The sequence below is a fragment of the Phocoena phocoena genome, chromosome 19 (genome assembly GCF_963924675.1).
Source record: "Phocoena phocoena chromosome 19, mPhoPho1.1, whole genome shotgun sequence".
In the NCBI taxonomy this organism is placed as follows: domain Eukaryota; kingdom Metazoa; phylum Chordata; class Mammalia; order Artiodactyla; family Phocoenidae; genus Phocoena; species Phocoena phocoena.
In genome coordinates this window covers 52,210,351-52,227,847 of record NC_089237.1, presented here as the reverse complement: position 1 = coordinate 52,227,847, position 17,497 = coordinate 52,210,351, and the positions used below count along the sequence as shown (strand labels likewise).

General features: G+C 42.7%; 1 protein-coding gene across 1 annotated transcript in view; it reads right to left on the bottom strand.

The window, feature by feature from the left end:
- The window catches only part of NTN1 (netrin 1), a 202,406-nt gene extending 201,461 nt beyond the window's left edge, over window positions 1–945 (bottom strand). Inside the window, exon 1 of the mRNA XM_065896717.1 lies at window positions 894–945. The gene's annotated coding sequence lies outside the window, so the exon portion shown is untranslated. The remainder of the gene's footprint in view (window positions 1–893) is intronic.
- Window positions 946–17,497: the final 16,552 nt, after the last annotated feature.

The window sequence follows — 17,497 nt, the reverse complement described above, 5'->3', positions numbered from 1 at the left end:
CTTCCCCGTTTCCCCTAGGGCCCCGCCTGGGTCTCGCTCTCGCTCGACTTTCCCGTCGAAGGCAGTCGAGTGAGTGATTCCCGGGAGCCGAGGCCGAGGCCGGCGGGTCCGCGGCGCGGGCCGGGCTGTATGGAAATGGCCAGAGGAGCCGGCGGGCGCGGCGGCGATTTATTCAGGGAGTGACAGCCCCTTTGAGCGCTCAGCGAATGGCATTTTCTGTCTGTGAAAGCCTTTCTTCCCACCTCTGTTCAGATTAGCCCGGGGGATGAATGCGCCCATTATCCAGCCCGCTGACCATTCTGAAACGCCAAATTAATTACTAAGCACTGAATCAGGCGCCGGGGCCGGGGCACCGGGAGGTGTGAAAATAGCGAGCGACTGGAGCTGGGGAAGGCGAGGGGCGCAGCGCCGAGAGGCCGGGCGGGGTGGCCCGGGGCGCAGGCGCTGGCGCGGGCGCGGCGGGGCCGGGGAGGGCTTGGCCGGCCGCCGAGCGCGACCTGCCGGCGTGACCGGGCGCGACCGCGGGGCGAGCGGGCTGCCGGGGCCCGGGGCGTGCGGCAAGGCGCGGAGCGGGGGTGGCGGCTCCAGCGGGCTGGGCTCGCCGGGGCGCGGCCGGAGCGCGCCAAGTGAGCGGGGCGCGGGGCCGAGGCTGGAACGTGCGCCGCGCGCCGGTAACTCCCCGGCATCATCGCCAGGGACGGCCGCCCCCAGACGGCCCCGGCCCGAGGCCGCCCCTCCGTCCCCTACCAGGCGCTCGCCGCTCCAGCTGCCCTCCGAGGCCTTCAAACAACTTGGGTACCGCCCGGCCACCGTGGCCCCGGCCGAAGCTTCCTGAGCGCGGAGGCCCGGGCACCCCACCGGGCCCCGACTCCGGCTCGGCGGACCGCACTTACCTCCCGAGGCGCCGGGCGGGAGAGGGAGGCGAGCTCTCGGCGGCTCCAGCTGGAGTGCGCTGGGCGCGGAGAGCGCGCGCCTTTAAGACTCCTCCCCGAGACTCCGCCAGGTGGTGTCAAGCCGGCCGGGCCCTCCCGGCTCCGTGCTCCCCAGCCCGCCCCGGGCAGAGCCCAGCCGCTCGCTCCCACTCGGCGCCCCGCCGCGCCCGCTCCAGCGGAGAACAGGATGGGTGTGATTTGGGACCCAAGGATGCTGAAGAGGAAGGCACCCATCCTACCCACTCCAGCTTTGGTGGATGGAGGAATCTCTCTTTGGCCGGATGCTGAGGGTGGGGGAGGGAAGAGGCGAGGACTGAGAAGTCTTGTCCGAGGACTTCCGATTCGGTCCCCACTGTCATCACGCCAGGACGCGCCTTAAGTCCGAGCGAAACTGGTCCTCTCGCCCTTGATCCAAGATGGCGAGTGACACGCCTCCCCCAGTCACCGCTGAAATGACTGAAGCGATAAAATAGAGAACTGTCGCCACTTGAAACTAGGGAAATGTGATATTCACACTCCTGAAACAAAAGTTTAAGAGGACCCGAGGGAAGGTTGAAGGAACTCCACCTTCAGCAGGCGAGAAGCAGGGGTCGGCCCGGGACGCGCAGAGAGTAACCCTCTCTCCCGGTGCCTCCTCCGAGCTCAGGGGGGCGAGTTCACGCGCGCGGCCGGCACCTGGGGACCCTCCGCCGACCTCACCGCCGCTGCAGGGCACACGTTTGCAGGCATAAACTGCGATTCTAGCTTCAGGCCATTATTAAAAGTTTACATCATGTGTCTTCTCTTTCAAAAATTATTTTTTGACATTTGTTGAGATTTCAAACTGCATTAGTAGTTAACTCAGGTTTTCTGTCTTCGTTATTTTATGTAAACGTCTTCCTCATTCCTGCGTTGCTTATTTTGATTAATTTCTCACACGACTGAAACCGATTCATCATCTTCTGATTTTTATAGTTGCAGAAATTTCTCCTAGGTTTTAGAGACTAACATCATTCAGAGCCTTTCATCTTTGGGGGGCCAGCTGGCTTTAGTTTACTTTCTTAAAAGAAAAAAAATATATGGGCTGTATTACTGCCTTCTTTACTAATTGTGCCCTAGGATTAGTCCCTTCTCTCTTCACATTCACTGTGTCACCTGTAAAATGAACGAATTGGGCTACATGATTGCTGTGGTCCCATCCAGCTTCAACGACCCGGGAGTCTAAAAAGCAATGGCCCTACCACGGTGAGCTACCACTTCACACCAACTAGGATGCTATAAAAGAAAAGACAGATAATGACAAGTGTGGGCAAGGATGTGGAGAAACTGGAACCCTCATGCATCCCTGGTGGGAATGGAAAAAATTGGTGCAGCCATTGGAAAAGTCTTGGCAGTTCCTAAAAAGGTTAAACAGACAGTTACCATAGGATCCAGCAGTTCAACTCCCAGGTATATACTCAAGAGAAATGAAAACATACGTCCACACAGAAACCTGTACACAAATATTCATAGTAGCATTACTCACAGTGGCCCCAAAGTGGAAACAATCCAGATGTTCATCAACTAATGAACGGACAAATAAAATGTGGCATATCCATATAATACAGTATTATTCAGCCATAAAAAGAATGAAGTACTAATACATGAGACAACATGGATGAAGACAGTATGCCAAATGAAAGAAATGTCACCAAAGGTGACATATTATATGGTTCCACTCACTATGAAATGTCTAGAATAGGCAAGTCCATAGAGGTAGAAAATAGATTTGTGATTGCCTGGGGCTGGGGGTTGGGGGCAGTGCTAATGGGAGTGGGCTTTCTTTTGGGGATAAAAATTGATTGTGGTGATGGTTACACAGCTCTGTGAATACACTAAAAGCACTTTAAATGGATGAATTGTATGGTATGTGAATTGTATCTCAATACAGATGTTCTATTACAAAATACTTACCGTGTCTGTGTTCTCATGAAGCTTACAGTATAACTGGGGGATTCAGAGCCCTACAATCTGCCCAAGGAATGAAGCACCCTCTTCACACTTACACACCAAGATTTCCATGGCCCATACAAAGGTAAGACTTTTCTGGATCTGTCCTAAGATAGGTATTAACTTTCTATTCTTCCTCTCTTTTGGAAATCCTCCAAATGGCTGCAGGTAGCCCTGCAGACTCAGTAGTCTAGCTCTCCGATTAGGGTCTCCCAAGAAAGCAGTCACTTGCAAGCCCATAGCACAGTTATTAAGAGTAGCAACTGTAGGGCTTCCCTGGTAGTGCAGTGGTTAAGAAGCTGCCTGCCAATGCGGGGGACACGGGTTCGAGCCCTGGTCCTGGAAGATCCCACATGCTGCGGAGCAACTAAGCCCGTGCGCCACAACTACAAAAGAAGCCTGCGCACCGCAACAAAGAGTAGCCCCCGCTCACTGCAGCTAGAGAAAGCCCACAAGCATCAACGAAGACCCAATGCAGCCAAAAATAAATTAAAAAAAAAAAAAAAGGTAGCAACTGTAGAGCCAGGCCTCCAGGGTTCAAATCCCAGCCCTGCCTCTCACTATCTACCCGACATAGTCAATTCACTTACCTTCCCTGTTCCTCAGTTTCCCCCTGTGCACAATGGGGATAACAGTGCCTATTTAATTAGGATTATGGCAGGATTAAATGAGTTAATATATGTAAAATGATAGCACGTGGTAGGCTATCATAAGTGTCAGCTGATGATACTACTGGGGTATTATTATCCATCGGCAGGGTCAAGCACAGACCTGCTACTTTCCTATGTCACACTAGGTGGCGCAATCGCACCACTTCGGACAACGAAAGTGGCCCCCTGGGTCCCTTGCACGGTTAACTCTGGACTTTGATAAACCATGGAAGGAGAGCGGTGGTTGCGATTCCATCTGTGAACTATACATAGTAATATCACCTACAGTGCGGCAAATTTCTCTAATCGGTGCCACTCACTGGAAAAAAATTCTCTCCTATCCAGAGAAACCAGCGCATGTGTACAAATAAAACGCATGGTCTGGGTAAAATGTTAGATCCGTACCAGCTCAGGTGCTGCCATCCAACCAAGGCGGTGAGGCCCATGTGTGTTTCCCCACAGCATCCTCCTCCTTTTTATTACACACATCTGGTAACAGTCCCCCTTATCATCCTGAAATGAAATTTCTAGACAATACAAATAACACAAAATTTCTCCTCTGTGTCAATACCATGCCCTGATGGTAATATAAGGAAGAAAGAAAAAGAAAGTCAGGTAGAGTCAAATAACTGCATTTCAATAGGCAAATGCTCTGAATAGAATTACCAAGAGGACCGCGGGAACAAATGGCACCTGATAGGGGTGTATCGCTCTGGTGGTTCAAACACCTAGAGTGGCGTTGCCCTGGGCAGCGTGATTTTCCAAAGTGGTCAGCAGTTGTGGGTCAAGTTGCCTTCCTGGAAATGTTAGTATGTGTAAAAACTGTGAATCAAGACAAAACAAAACAAATCCTTTGTGTTCACAGACAAAATAAAATTAGGCTCGGGGCACAGATGGTTTTTCGTCTTTATGAACGTCCAGTGGGACATTTAAAAGTTGTACGGGAAGTTGTGTTGTGATTGTCCCCAGTGTGCACTGCAGATGTCTGCACCTCTGGCTTCTGACTACTAAACAGGAGAGTGTCCCCCATCACTGTGACAGCCAAAACCACTTCACCACAAATTTCCAATTGGAACAATAGCATCTCCACTGAGAACCACTGGTCCAGGGTCAAAATTGCTTTGGGCATTTCCAGCAAAGCTAGCACTCGATCTGCTTAGGGCTCAACTTGTCAAAGGCATTGGCTTTTCTCTAGTCTACACAAATACACTTGGCTGGGACCAGAGTGGGGACTCGAAGGGGGTTCCAGAGAGAGGGAGGCTGTGGGATGCGGCTGTTTCCTCTGAGTGTCTCCCTTCCTTGTCCAGGAAGAGGAGGCCTGAGGAGGAAGGTTGGTCTCGCCTGCCAATCTCGGGCACAACCCAGTGGTCTGTTTGAGGCTTTTCCTAAAACCCAGCTGGGAAGTAAATCAGCAGAGACATAATCCTGATTTTAGCCACAGGGGCCAGGGCCTCTGAGCAAACCCCTGGCTTATGAGGACTTCCTGCTGTACATTTGCTTGGCATGTCAATCTCAAGCTATTCTTGTTCTGCTTTCTCAGGGATGGGGCCAGCAAGCCCAGGGCTCCTGGGGACAAGATTTTGACATACTGGCATGTACAGGCTTGCTCACTAGCTCCATTAATTATGTCCACCTCCACCTGCTATGGGGCATTTTCCGGTCCTTGCATCCGGCCCTTCCTTTCTCTAGGCAGCTATGGCACCAGCCCCCGCCTCCCCACCCCAGCTTTCAGCTTGTTTGTCTCAAGAGGCAGGTAAGACATGACCCAATCCCCCTGCTGGTATTCCTGGAATTCAGCTGGTTTAGCAAAGCAAGACTGGATCTCTCCTGAGCAGGGCAGCTGCATCTTTCCGAACACATTCCATCACTCCTGCCGATTGATGTCTCGGGGCCAGCTGGTCATCTACGACACAGGTTTTGACGCCTCAAGAATTCCCTCCCAGACTCTCTGGTCTTAAAAGGGCAGCTGGAGGGCCCAGGAGCCTTCCCGTCATCAAACGAAACTGTCAGAAGCCTGTAACTCGGTGTATTTCTGCTCTGCAGAAAACAGTCCAGATGGCTCCTCACTGCGGCATCCGTGCACCTGCAGCCGTAAGCCTTCATGGTGTATCCAGTGACTAGACATTCGGTGACCATCTCCTGTATGCCAGGCATTCTGGGTGCAGTGGGAACCTGGCAGACACAGTTCCTGTTCTCCTAAGATGTACAGTCTATGGGGACAAGATAGGCATTCAGTAAACAATAACACAAACAGCTATGTGATTGCAGCTGAGATCAGCATTACAAGAGCCACGTGAAGGAGTATATCACAAAGGCTGGGGTGGGACAGGGGACTGGGGACTGGGGCATCACGGAGGAGGTGACATCATGTTGAAACCTGAGGGATGAGAAGGTGTTAGCCAGGTGAAGAGAGCGGGGAAGAGCCTTCCCAGTGGCGGAAACAGCCCAGGGGAAGGCCTGAAGTCAGATAGCAGGTTGGAGTGGTCAGAAAATCCTAACAATAGCCAACACTTATGGATCATTCACTATGCGCCCAGCCTGTTCTAGGAACTTTACTACCGGGATCAGTGCTTCTAATGCCCACAATGCTATGAAATAAGGTATTGTCAGCCCCGTTTCACAAAGGAGGCCACTGAGGCATAGAGAGGTTAAGTCATTATCCCAAAGTCCCACAGCTACAAAGTGGCAGAGCCAGCATTTAGACTCAGGTCATTTGACTCAGAAAACTGTATCCTTTTTTTTTTTTTTAATAGATCTTTATTGGAGTATAATTACTTCACAATACTGTGTTAGTTTCTGTTGCACAACAAACAAAGCGAATCAGCCACATGCATACATACGTCTCCATATCCCCTCCCTCTTTTTTTTTTTTTTTTTTTTTTTTTTTTTTTGCGGTACGCGGGCCTCTCACTGTTTTGGCCTCTCCCGTTGCGGAGCACAGGCTCCGGACGCGCAGGCTCAGCGGCCATGGCTCACGGGCCCAGCCGCTCTGCGGCACGTGGGATCTTCCCGGACCGGGGCACGAACCCGTGTCCGCTGCATCGGCAGGCGGACTCTCAACCACTGCGCCACCAGGGAAGCCCATATCCCCTCTCTCTTGAGCCTCCCTCCCACCCTCCCTATCCCACCCCTCCAGGTCATCGCAAAGCACGGAGCCAATCTCCCTGTGCTATGCTGCTGCTTCCCACAAGCCAACCATTTTACATTCGGTAGTGTACGTATGTCGATGCTATTCTCACTTCACCCCAGCTTCACCCTCCCACCCCATGTCCTCAAGTCCATTTTCTATGTCTATCTCTTTATTCCTGCCTTGCAAATAGGTTCATCAGTACCATTTTTTTTTTTTTTAGATTCCATATATATGTGTTAGCATATGGTATTTGTTTCTCTCTTTCTGACTTACTTCACTCTGTATGACAGACTCTAGGTCCATCCACCTCACTACAAATAACTCGATTTTGTTTCTTTTTATGGCTGAGTAATATTCCATTGTATATATGTGCCACACCTACTTTATCCATTCAACTGTCGATGGACATTTAGGTTGCTTCCATGTCCTGGCTATTGTAAATAGTACTGCAATGAACATTGTGGTACATGACTCTTTTTGAATTATGGTTTTCTCAGGGTATATGCCCAGTAGTGGGATTGATGGGTCATATGGTAGTTCTATTTTTAGTTTTTTTTTTTTTTTTTTTTTTTTTTTTATTTATTTTTTGCAGTACGCAGGCCTCTCACTGCTGTGGCCTCTCCCGTGGTGGGGCACAGGCTCCGGACGCGCAGGCTCAGCGGCCACGGCTCACAGGCCCAGCCGCTCCGCGGCATGTGGGATCTTCCCGGACCGGGGCACGAACCCGTGTCCCCTGCATCGGCAGGTGGACTCTCAACCGCTGCGCCACCGGGGAAGCCCCCTATTTTTAGTTTTTTAAGGCAGTTCCATACTGTTCTCCATAGTGACTCTATCAATTTACATTCCCACCAACAGTGCAGCAGGGTTCCCTTTTCACCTCACCCTTTCCAGCATTTATTGTTTCTAGATTTTTTGATAATTGCCATTCTCACTGGCATGAGGTGATACCTCATTGCAGTTTTGATTTGCATTTCTCTAATAATTAGTGACATTGAGCATCTTTTCATGTGCCTCTTGGCCACCTGTATGTCTTTCTTGGTGAAATGTCTATTTAGGTCTTCCACCCATTTTTTAACTGGATTGTTTTTTTGATATTGAGCTCCATGAGCTGTTTGTATATTTTGGAGATTAGTCCTTTTTCTGTTGTTTCATTAGCAAATATTTTCTCCCATTCTGAGGGTTGTCTTTTTGTCTTGTTTATGGTTTCCTTTGCTGTGCAAAAGCTTGTAAGTTTAATTAAGTCCCCTTTGTTTATTTTTATTTCCGTTACTGTAGGAGGTGGGTCAAAAAAGATCTAGCTGTGGTTTATGTCAAAGTGTCTTTCCTACGTTTTCCTCTAAGAGTTGTAGCTTTTTTTTTTTTTTTTTGCAGTACGCGGGCCTCTCACTGTTGTAGCGTCTCCTGTTGCGGAGCACAGGCCCAGCCGCTTCGTGGCATGTGGGATCTTCCCGGACCGGGGCACGAACCCATGTCCCCTGCCTCGGCAGGCGGACTCTCAACCACTGTGCCACCAGGGAAACCTGAGTTGTATCCTTTTTTAAAAAAATTAATTTTCCCACAGCTTTATTGAGATATAATTGACATACAATATTATGTAAGTTTAAGATGTACAATGTGATGATCTGATACACGTACGTCATGAAATACTTATCACAATAAGGTTAGTTAACACATCCTTCATCTCACACAATTACCGTTTTGTTGCTATTATTGTTGTTGTTATGATGAGAAAATTAAAGCTCTACTCTCCTAACAACTTTCAAGTATACGATAAAGTATTGAGAACTATAGTCACCTTGCCCTACCTTAGATTCCCGGAATACATTTATCATATATTGAAAGTTTGTACCCTTAGACAAAAATCTCATTTCCCCCACCCCTCATATAGTACTTTTATTTCTAATTTTTTGAATACTGTTTTCCATAGTGGCTGTACCAATTTAAATTTCCACCAACAGTACACCAGGGTTGCCTTTTCTCCATATTCTCCCCATTTGTTATCTCTTGTCTCTTTGACAGTAGCCATTCTGACAGATGAGGGGTGCTATCTCACTGCGGTTTTGATTTGCATTTCCCTGACGATTAGTGATGTTGAACATCTTTTCATATACCTGTTGGCCATCTATATGTCTTCTCTGGAGAAATGTCTATCCAAGTCTTCTGCGCATTTAAAAAATCTGATTGTTTATTGCTATTGAGTTGTATGAGTTCCTTGGATATTTTGGACATTAGCCCCTTTAAAGATGGGTGGTTTGCAAATATTTTGTCCTATTTTGTAGGTTGCCCTTTATTTTTGTTGTTGTTTCTTTTGCTGGGCTTTTTAGTTTGATATAGTCCCACTTGTTGATTTTTGCTTTGGTGTTTATACTGTTAATGTCATATCTAAAAAGTCATCCAAAAATTTCCAAAAATCCAAGACTGATGTCAAGGAGCTTTCCCCTATGCTTTCTTCTAGGAGTTGTATGGTATCAGGTCTTATGTTTAAGTCTTTAATCCATTTGGAGTTAATTTTTGTGTGTAGTGAAAGATAGGAGTCCAATTTCATTCTTCTGCATGTGAATATCCAGCTTTTCCAGCACTATTATTGAAGAAACTATCCTTTCCTTATTGATTATTCTTGGCTCCCTTGTCAAATAGTAGTTGACCATATGGGTGTGTGTTTATTTCTGAGCTCTCTGTTTCATTCATCCACGTGTCTGTTTTTATGCCAGTACGATACTGTTTTGATTATTATACCTTTGTAATACATTTTGAGATCAGGAATTGTGATGCCTCCAGCTTCATTCTCCTTTCTCAAGATTGCTTTGGCTATTTGGAGTTTTTTGCAGGTCCATAAGAATTTTAGTATTTTTTTTTCTATGTCTGTGAAAAATGCCATTGGTATTTTGGTAGGGATTGCACTGAATCTATAGATGGCTTTAGGTATTATGGATATTGAAACAATATTAACTTTTCTGATCCGTGAACACAGGATATCTTTCCATTTATTTGTGTTTTCTTCAATTTCTTTCTTTTCTTGTAGTATCCCTGTCTGGATTTGGTATTAAGGTAATGCTGGCCTCATAAAATGAGTTTGAGAAGGACTGGCATTAATTCTTCCTTAAATGTTTGGTAGAATTCACCCATGAAGCCATCTGGTCCTAGGTTTTTCTTTGTTGGGAGGTTTTTAATTACTGCTTAAACCTCCTTACTAGTTATTGGTCTGTTCAGATTTTCTACTTCTTCCTGATTCAGACTTGGTAGGTTGTATGTTTCTAGAAATTTATTTATGAATTCTAGGCTGTTCAATTTGTTCATCATAGTCTCTTATGAGACTTTGTATTTCTGTAGTATCAACTGTAATGTCTCATCTTTCATTTATAATTTTATTTGAGTCCTCTCTCTTTTTTTTCTTGGTAAGTCTAACTAAGCAGTCTTGTTTATTTTTTTAAAAAAACAACTCTTAGTTTTGTTGATCTTCTCTATTGCTTTCCTATTTAATTTATTTATCTCTACTCTGATTTTTGTTGTCTCCTTCCTTCTGATTACTTTGGGCTTAGTTTGTAAAGTTAGGCTGTTTATTTGAGCTTTTATAAAATGTAGGCATTTACCACTGCCTTTGCTGCATCCCATCACTTTTGGCATGTTGTGTTTCCATTTTCATTTGTTTCAATATTTTTTATTTCCCTTTTGATTTTATCATGACCCACTGATTGTTCAGGAGTGTGCTGTTTAATTTCCACATATTTGTGAGTATTCCAGTTTTCTTTCTGTTAGTAATTTCTAGTTTCATACCACTGTAGTTGGAAATGATACTTGGTATGATATCAGTCTTTTAAAATTTGGTAAGTCTTGTTTTGTAACATAACATCCTGGAGAATGTTTTATGGGTACTTGAGAAGAATTTGCATTCTGCTGCTGTTGAATGGAATGTTCTGTATATAACTGTTAGGTCTATTTGGTTTAAAGTATAGCTCAAGTCCAATGTTTCCTTACTGATTTTCTGTCTGGATGATTGATCCATTGTTGAAAGTAGGGTACTGAAGTCCCCTACTATTATTGTATTCTTTCCTACTACTCCTTTCAGGTCTGTTAATATTTACTTAATATACTTAGGTGCTCTGATGTTGGGTGCACATATATTTAACAATTGTTAAATCCTCTTGATGAATTGACTTCTTTGTTATTATATAATGATCTTCTTTGTCTCTTGTTACAGTTTTTGACTTAAAATCCATTTTGTCTGATATAAGTTTGACTACCCCTGCTCTCTTTTAGTTTCCATTTGCATGAAGTATCTTTCTCCATCCCTGCACTTTGAGCTTATGTGTGTCCTTAAAGCAGAAGTGAGTCCCTTATAGGCAGAATAGAGTCTTTTTTTTAAAAATCCATCCAGCCACTCTATTCCTTTTGATTAGAGAATTTAATCCATTTATATTTAAAGTAATTATTGATAGGTAAGGACTTACTATTGCCATCTTGTTAATTGTTTTCTGGCTGTTTTGTAGGTCTCCTGTTCTTCTTCCTTTCTTGCTGTCTTCCTTTGTGAATTGATGATTTTTTTGGAGTAGTATACTTTGACTTCCTTCTCTTTATCTTGCATGCATCTACTATAGGATTTTTTTTGTGGTTACCTTGAGGCTTACTTGAAACATCTTACAGATATAGCTGTCTATTTTAAGCTGTTAACAATTTACCTTTAAATGCATACAAAAACTCTACCCTTTTACTTCCCTCCCCCCATTTTAGTTTTCGATTTCCTCGTTTACATATTGTAATATTCTGTATTCATCAACAAAGTATTGTAGCCACAGCTATCTTAAATACTTTTATCCTTTAACCTTTATACTAGAATTAAGTGGTTAACACACCACCATATTACAGTATTAGAGTATCCTAAATCTGACGATTTATTTTACCAGTGAGTTATATATTTTCACACGTTCTCATGTTACCAATTAGTGTCCTTTTGTTTTGACTTAAAGAACCCCTTTTAGCATTTCTTGTAAGGCAGATATAGTGGTGATAAACACTCTAAGTTTATGTTTTTTGAGGAAAGTCTTTATCTTGCCTTTATCAGCTTTGAAATCATTTGAGAGGCAGTGTGAGTAGTTAAGGAACAGACCCCAGCCCACCTGCTTTAGAAACCCCAGCCCTGCCATGTACTTAACATTTGAATCTAGGCAAGTTATTTAGCCTCTGGACGTCCATTTCCTCATCTCTAAAGTGGAGATAATAATAGTACTGACTTTTTAAGGTTGTTAGTGGATTAAATGACATGTTACACAGAAAACACTTAGAAGGCTACTGGTCCTCCTTAGATTTCATCAGATGCTGCCCCTGTGAGGCCTGGCACCCCACCAGCCACAGATGGATAGATGGCAGGGCCTGAGCAGCTGGCACTGGAACCAGAGACTGTGATATTCCTACGGGTTATTTTTTGGCCCTGCTGGCCTGGAGTCAGGACTATCATTACAGCCAAGGACCTAGACCCAGGCAGCCTTGAGTGGCACCCACTGTGTTGGCAAACCCCTCTGAGTGCTGGCTGGCAGGTGGTTCATGCCCAGGAAGCCTCTGTGTATGTCACAGACAATTACACCAAGAGTTATACCTCCACCGTCAACAGAGTGTGCCTGTGAGGGTTTGGAGGTGGGTGGAAGGCGAGGAGGAGGTGGTCTGAGGCTGTGAGGTCTGGGCAGAGAAAAGGGCAGGAGACTCTGTCATGGGTAGTTTATACTCTCCCTCAGCTAAAGGCATAAACTCCTCTTTCTAAAATACCAGCACCCTCTAGTGGGAGTAAGTCTCCATTCACACTTCAGCGTTCTTAACCTGGAGTTGCTGAATTAGAGGGGAAAAATATACATCTTCATTTTCAATCACTGCCAACTGAAATCGAGCATTTCCTTCAATAACGGATGTATGCAACCAACCACAGGGGTGCCGATAAACAGAAACTGTGACTTTATCACCAATAAATTAACAAGTATTTTTATATCACGTTACAGTTGTTGCAGAAATATCATTTACGTTTATCACTACTTTGAAACTATGCCAGCAATTATCTCTGCCCCTGGAGCATGTTATTTAGCACATTAATAAAGAAGCACATATATTATCAGACTTCCAATTTGTTTTTATTTATATTGAAGCTGTAATACAATATAATTGTTTTCTTTTGAGTCTTATGTGTTCTATTTTATGCACTTAAAAACATTATCCTGAAATAGGGTCCATAGGCTTCACTGGGCTGCCAAAAGGGTCCATGTTTTGCAGATTCTATTCCATTATAGGCTATTACAAAATAATGGGTACAATTCCCTGTTGCTTATCTATACCTGATTCTTTTTTTCTGAATCCAGATGTTTTTATTTCAAATTTACTGTTCTTGGCAACATCCGATAACTCATTAACTACTCTTTCAAAAACAGCTTTACTGAGATAAAGTTCACAGGCTATACAACTCACCTATTTAAAGTATACAGCTAAATGGTTTTTTTGTATAGTCAGAGTGGTGCAACCATTACTAAAATAGACATTTTCATCACCCCAAAAGAGAAACCCCATACCCATCAGCAGTCAATTCCCATTTTCCCAACCATCCTATCCTTAAGCAACCACCAATTTACTATTTTCTGTCTCTATGAATTTGCCCATTCCGAACATTTCATGTAAATAGGATCACACAATATGGGATCCTTTGTAAATGGTTTATTTCACTTAGAATAAAGTTTTCAAGGTTCATCTATGTTGTAGCTTGTGCCTGTTTAAAGAGGACGCTTCCAATATTTTCTTATTAAAACTGTTTGTTTATTATAAGCATTTGATAGATACCTTATTTCAGGTTAAGGAAGTTCTATTCCTGGTTTTCTAAGACCTTTTTTTTTTCCCCATAAATTGAGAATTTTACCAAATGCCTTCTCAGTATCCAATCAGATAATTACACAATGTTTCTCCTTTTACACTCTTTAGATCATGAATGACACCACAGAATTTTCTAGTGTCAAATTACCCTTGCATTCCTGGGATAAACCCAAGTGGTCATAATACATAGTCATTTTCAGCCTCCTAATATCTCTGCATCTAGATTCACAAATAAAATTGGCCTGTAATTTTTGTTTTTTCTACTATCTTTATTGAGTTTGGATATCAAGGTTATGGTGCCCTTATAAAATGACTTGGGGACTATTCCTTCTTCTTCAGTTGTCTGAAACAGTCAGTATATATTTGGAATGAACTGTTGCTTGGAAGTTTGCTAGAACTCACCTGTAAAGTCACCTGGGTCTGAGATTGTTTTTGTGAAAAGGTTTTAGATTACTGCTTCAATGTTTTAATAAATTACGGAATTGTAGGCCTTCTATTTCTTAAGTTGGTTTTATTACTTTTTCTAGGAAAAAAATTCCCATTTCATCTAAGTTTTAAAATGCATTAGCATGAAGTTATTGAACAATTGTATCATATTATAATTTTCATAACCTTCACTGTGTCTGTAGTTACATCTCCTTTTACAACCCTAATATTATTTTCCTGTGCTTTCTATTTCTTATCTCTCTTGCCAGATGTGTGTTTGCCTTTTCAAAGAACCATCTTTTGGTTTTATTTGGTTCTCCCTGTTTTCTATTTGATTTTGGCTTTTATTTTTATCTCCCTTTTTAGGGGCAGGGTGGGGACTTATTCTATTATCCTTTTTATAACTTCTTAGAAACTTAGCTAATGAATTTCAGCCTTTCTTCTTTTCAGATTAGCATTTACTATAAATTTCCTTCAATTTACCACTTTTACTGTATCCCACAAGTTTTGATATGTAGTATTTTCTATTATCATTCAGTTCTAAATATTAAAAAAATTTTTCCATTGTGATTTTTTTCTGACCAAAGGGCTATTCAGAAATATCAAGGTTTAATGGTAATTTTAAACTGTCTTGGTTGTTGATATCTAACTTAATGGCACTGTGGTCTGGGAATGTGGTCTGCATGACATCAATTCTTTGAAATTTGTGAAGACTTGCTTTGTGGTCTTGCATGTGATGATTTCAGTCATTGCTGCATGTGTGCTTGAGAAGAATGTGATTTTTAAATTACTGAGTGCAGGGTTCTGTGTTCATCAAATCCAGTTTGTTTTTGATTAAATCTTCTACAGCTTTATTACATTCTATCTTTTGAAGTAGTAATAATTCAGAGAGGCTTGCTGAACTCTCCCACAATGATGGTACATTTCTCAATTTCTCCATGAGGTTGAATTAATTACTGCTTTATATATTATTTAGATTTTTAAGATTAGTTCTGTACAGGTTTAGATTTATCTGTTGGTGAATGAAACGACCAGAATGTATCACTCTAATAATACTTAAGTCTATTTTAATCTGAATTTAAGTCAACTGACCACCTTTCTTTAGTTAGTATTTGCTTTTTTCATCCTTTTACTTTCAACCTTGGTGTCTTCATACCTCAGATATTAATATAAGCTGCAAGTAACTGGATTTTATTTCATCCAATCTAACAGTCTCTGACTGTTAATAGTCACCTTGTTCCACTTACATTCGTTATGGTTGCTGATATCTTTTAACTTGTTTCTACCATTTTAGCTTGGTTTCTATTTGTCTCACTTTCTCTCTGTTTCTTTTTTCCTCTTTCTTGTAGTGTGTGTGAGTTTTCTTTTGTTTTGTTTTCTTTTGTTTTGTCTGTATGTTTGTTCATCTGGGAGATTTCATTTTATTGGTTTCTAGTTTGGCTTTGTATTTAAATTGTTTGCTGTTAGACTTTACCCAGTATTTCTTTGAAAGAAAAATTATTTATTTATTTTTGGCTGAGTTGGGTCTTCGTTGCTGCGTGCGGGCTTTCTCTAGCTGTGGCGAGCAGAGGCTACTCTCTGTTGCTGCACGTGAGCCTCTCATTGCGGTGGCTTCTCTCGTTGCGGAACTCGGGCTCTAGGTTCGCGGGCTTCAGTAGTTGTGGCACGTGGGCTCAGTGGTTGTGGCTCGCGGGCTCTAGAGTGAAGGCTCTGTAGTTGTGGCTCACGGGCTTAGTTGCTCCGCGGCATGTGGGATCTTCCCGGACCAGGGATCGAACCCGTGTCCCCTGCATTGGCAGGCAGATTCTTAACCACTGTGCCACCAGGGAAGTCCTTACCCAGTATTTCTGTATTATTTAAGAGGGAGGAACTATTTCCTTTATCAGTATTGTCTGCCATTTTTATCTAGAAGCCTATATATGTATGTACACACCCACACCCACACCCATTCTCTCTCTCTCTCTCATATACAAGAATTTCTGTGAGACTGATTCCCAGAAATGTAATCTTTAGGTCAAAAAGTTATATACTATTTTGAAACTACATTTTAAACTTAATATTTCATGGACACCTTTTCATGTCATTAAATATTTTTCTATAATACTCTTATTTAATTGCTCACAATATTTTACTATTGTAAAATTAATCATATTTAAAACTAACTCCCTATTTTTAAACACTAATTTTGCTTATAATTTATCACTTCTTATAAACAAACCGATGATTAATATTCCTGGGCATACAAGAATGACTTATTTCTTTTTTTCTTCAGATAAAATCCTACAAGCAGAATTACTGAACACTCTTTAGAGTACATGTACTTTAATATGTTTCAATACCAAATTTATACTTACAGTGAAAGTTTATGAGACTTTGGGGTCTCCAAATGTTTGAAAACTCTGGGTAATATAATTTCTCTTATCTGTGCCTGGTTGTCAGATGGAAGTTTATATCTCATTGTTTAAATTTACATTTTTTCCTTATAAAGTTAAACATTTTTCACATGCTTACAGCTACTTGTATATCTTTGGTGAATTGTCTAATCTGCTCAGACCACTGGATGGTATGCTTTATACTCGCTGCAAACATTTTGCCCTAGTGTATCATTTGCCTTTTAATTTAATGTTTATGTGATTTTTCATGTACAGAAGTTATTTTTCTATATGCAAATCAATCTTTTCCTTCATAATTTCTGATTTTGGCATCACACTTTAAAAGGCCAGCTACAATTCCAATGATATATACATATTTCCTTTTTTTCTTCTGGACTTCCCTTGTTTTAACTTTTACATATGGATCTTTAATTAGGACTGGGGGGAGGTACAAGATTTGAGGTAGAAACCACACTTGCCTTTTTTCTCCTAATGTTTAATTAGTCATCCTAGCTGATTTATTGGATAATTGATCCTATCTTCTTTATCATATAATAAATTCATTCAGATACTTGTGTTTGTTTCTAACTGATCAATTTGGCCCCACTGATCTCTTTACTTCCTGCATCAGTTCATCTGGGAGATTTCACTTTATTGGTTTTTAGTTTGGCTTTGTATTTAAATTTTTTGCTGTAGATTTTGACCAGTATTTCTGTATTATTAAAAAGGGGGGGGGGCTTCCCTGGTGGCGCAGTGGTTGAGAGTCCGCATGCCGATGCAGGGGACACGGGTTCGCGCCCCGGTCCGGGAAGATCCCATATGCCGCGGAGCGGCTGGGCCCGTGAGCCATGGCCGCTGAGCCTGCACGTCTGGAGCCTGTGCTCCGCAACGGGAGAGGCCACAACAGTGAGAGGCCCACATACCACAAAAAAAAAAAAAAAAAAGGGAGGAACTATTTCCTTTATCAGTACCGTCTGCCAATTTTTATCTAGAAGCCTATGTATGTATGTACACACACAGGTGCGCGTGCACACACACTCTCTCTCTCTCTCTCTCATATACAAGAATTTTTGTGAGACTGATTCCTAGAAATGTAATCTCTTTCACTCTGTGGTACATGGGACATCTTCATATCTCAGATGGCAACTCCTCCCTCAAGACTGAACTTTTGAGGGAGTT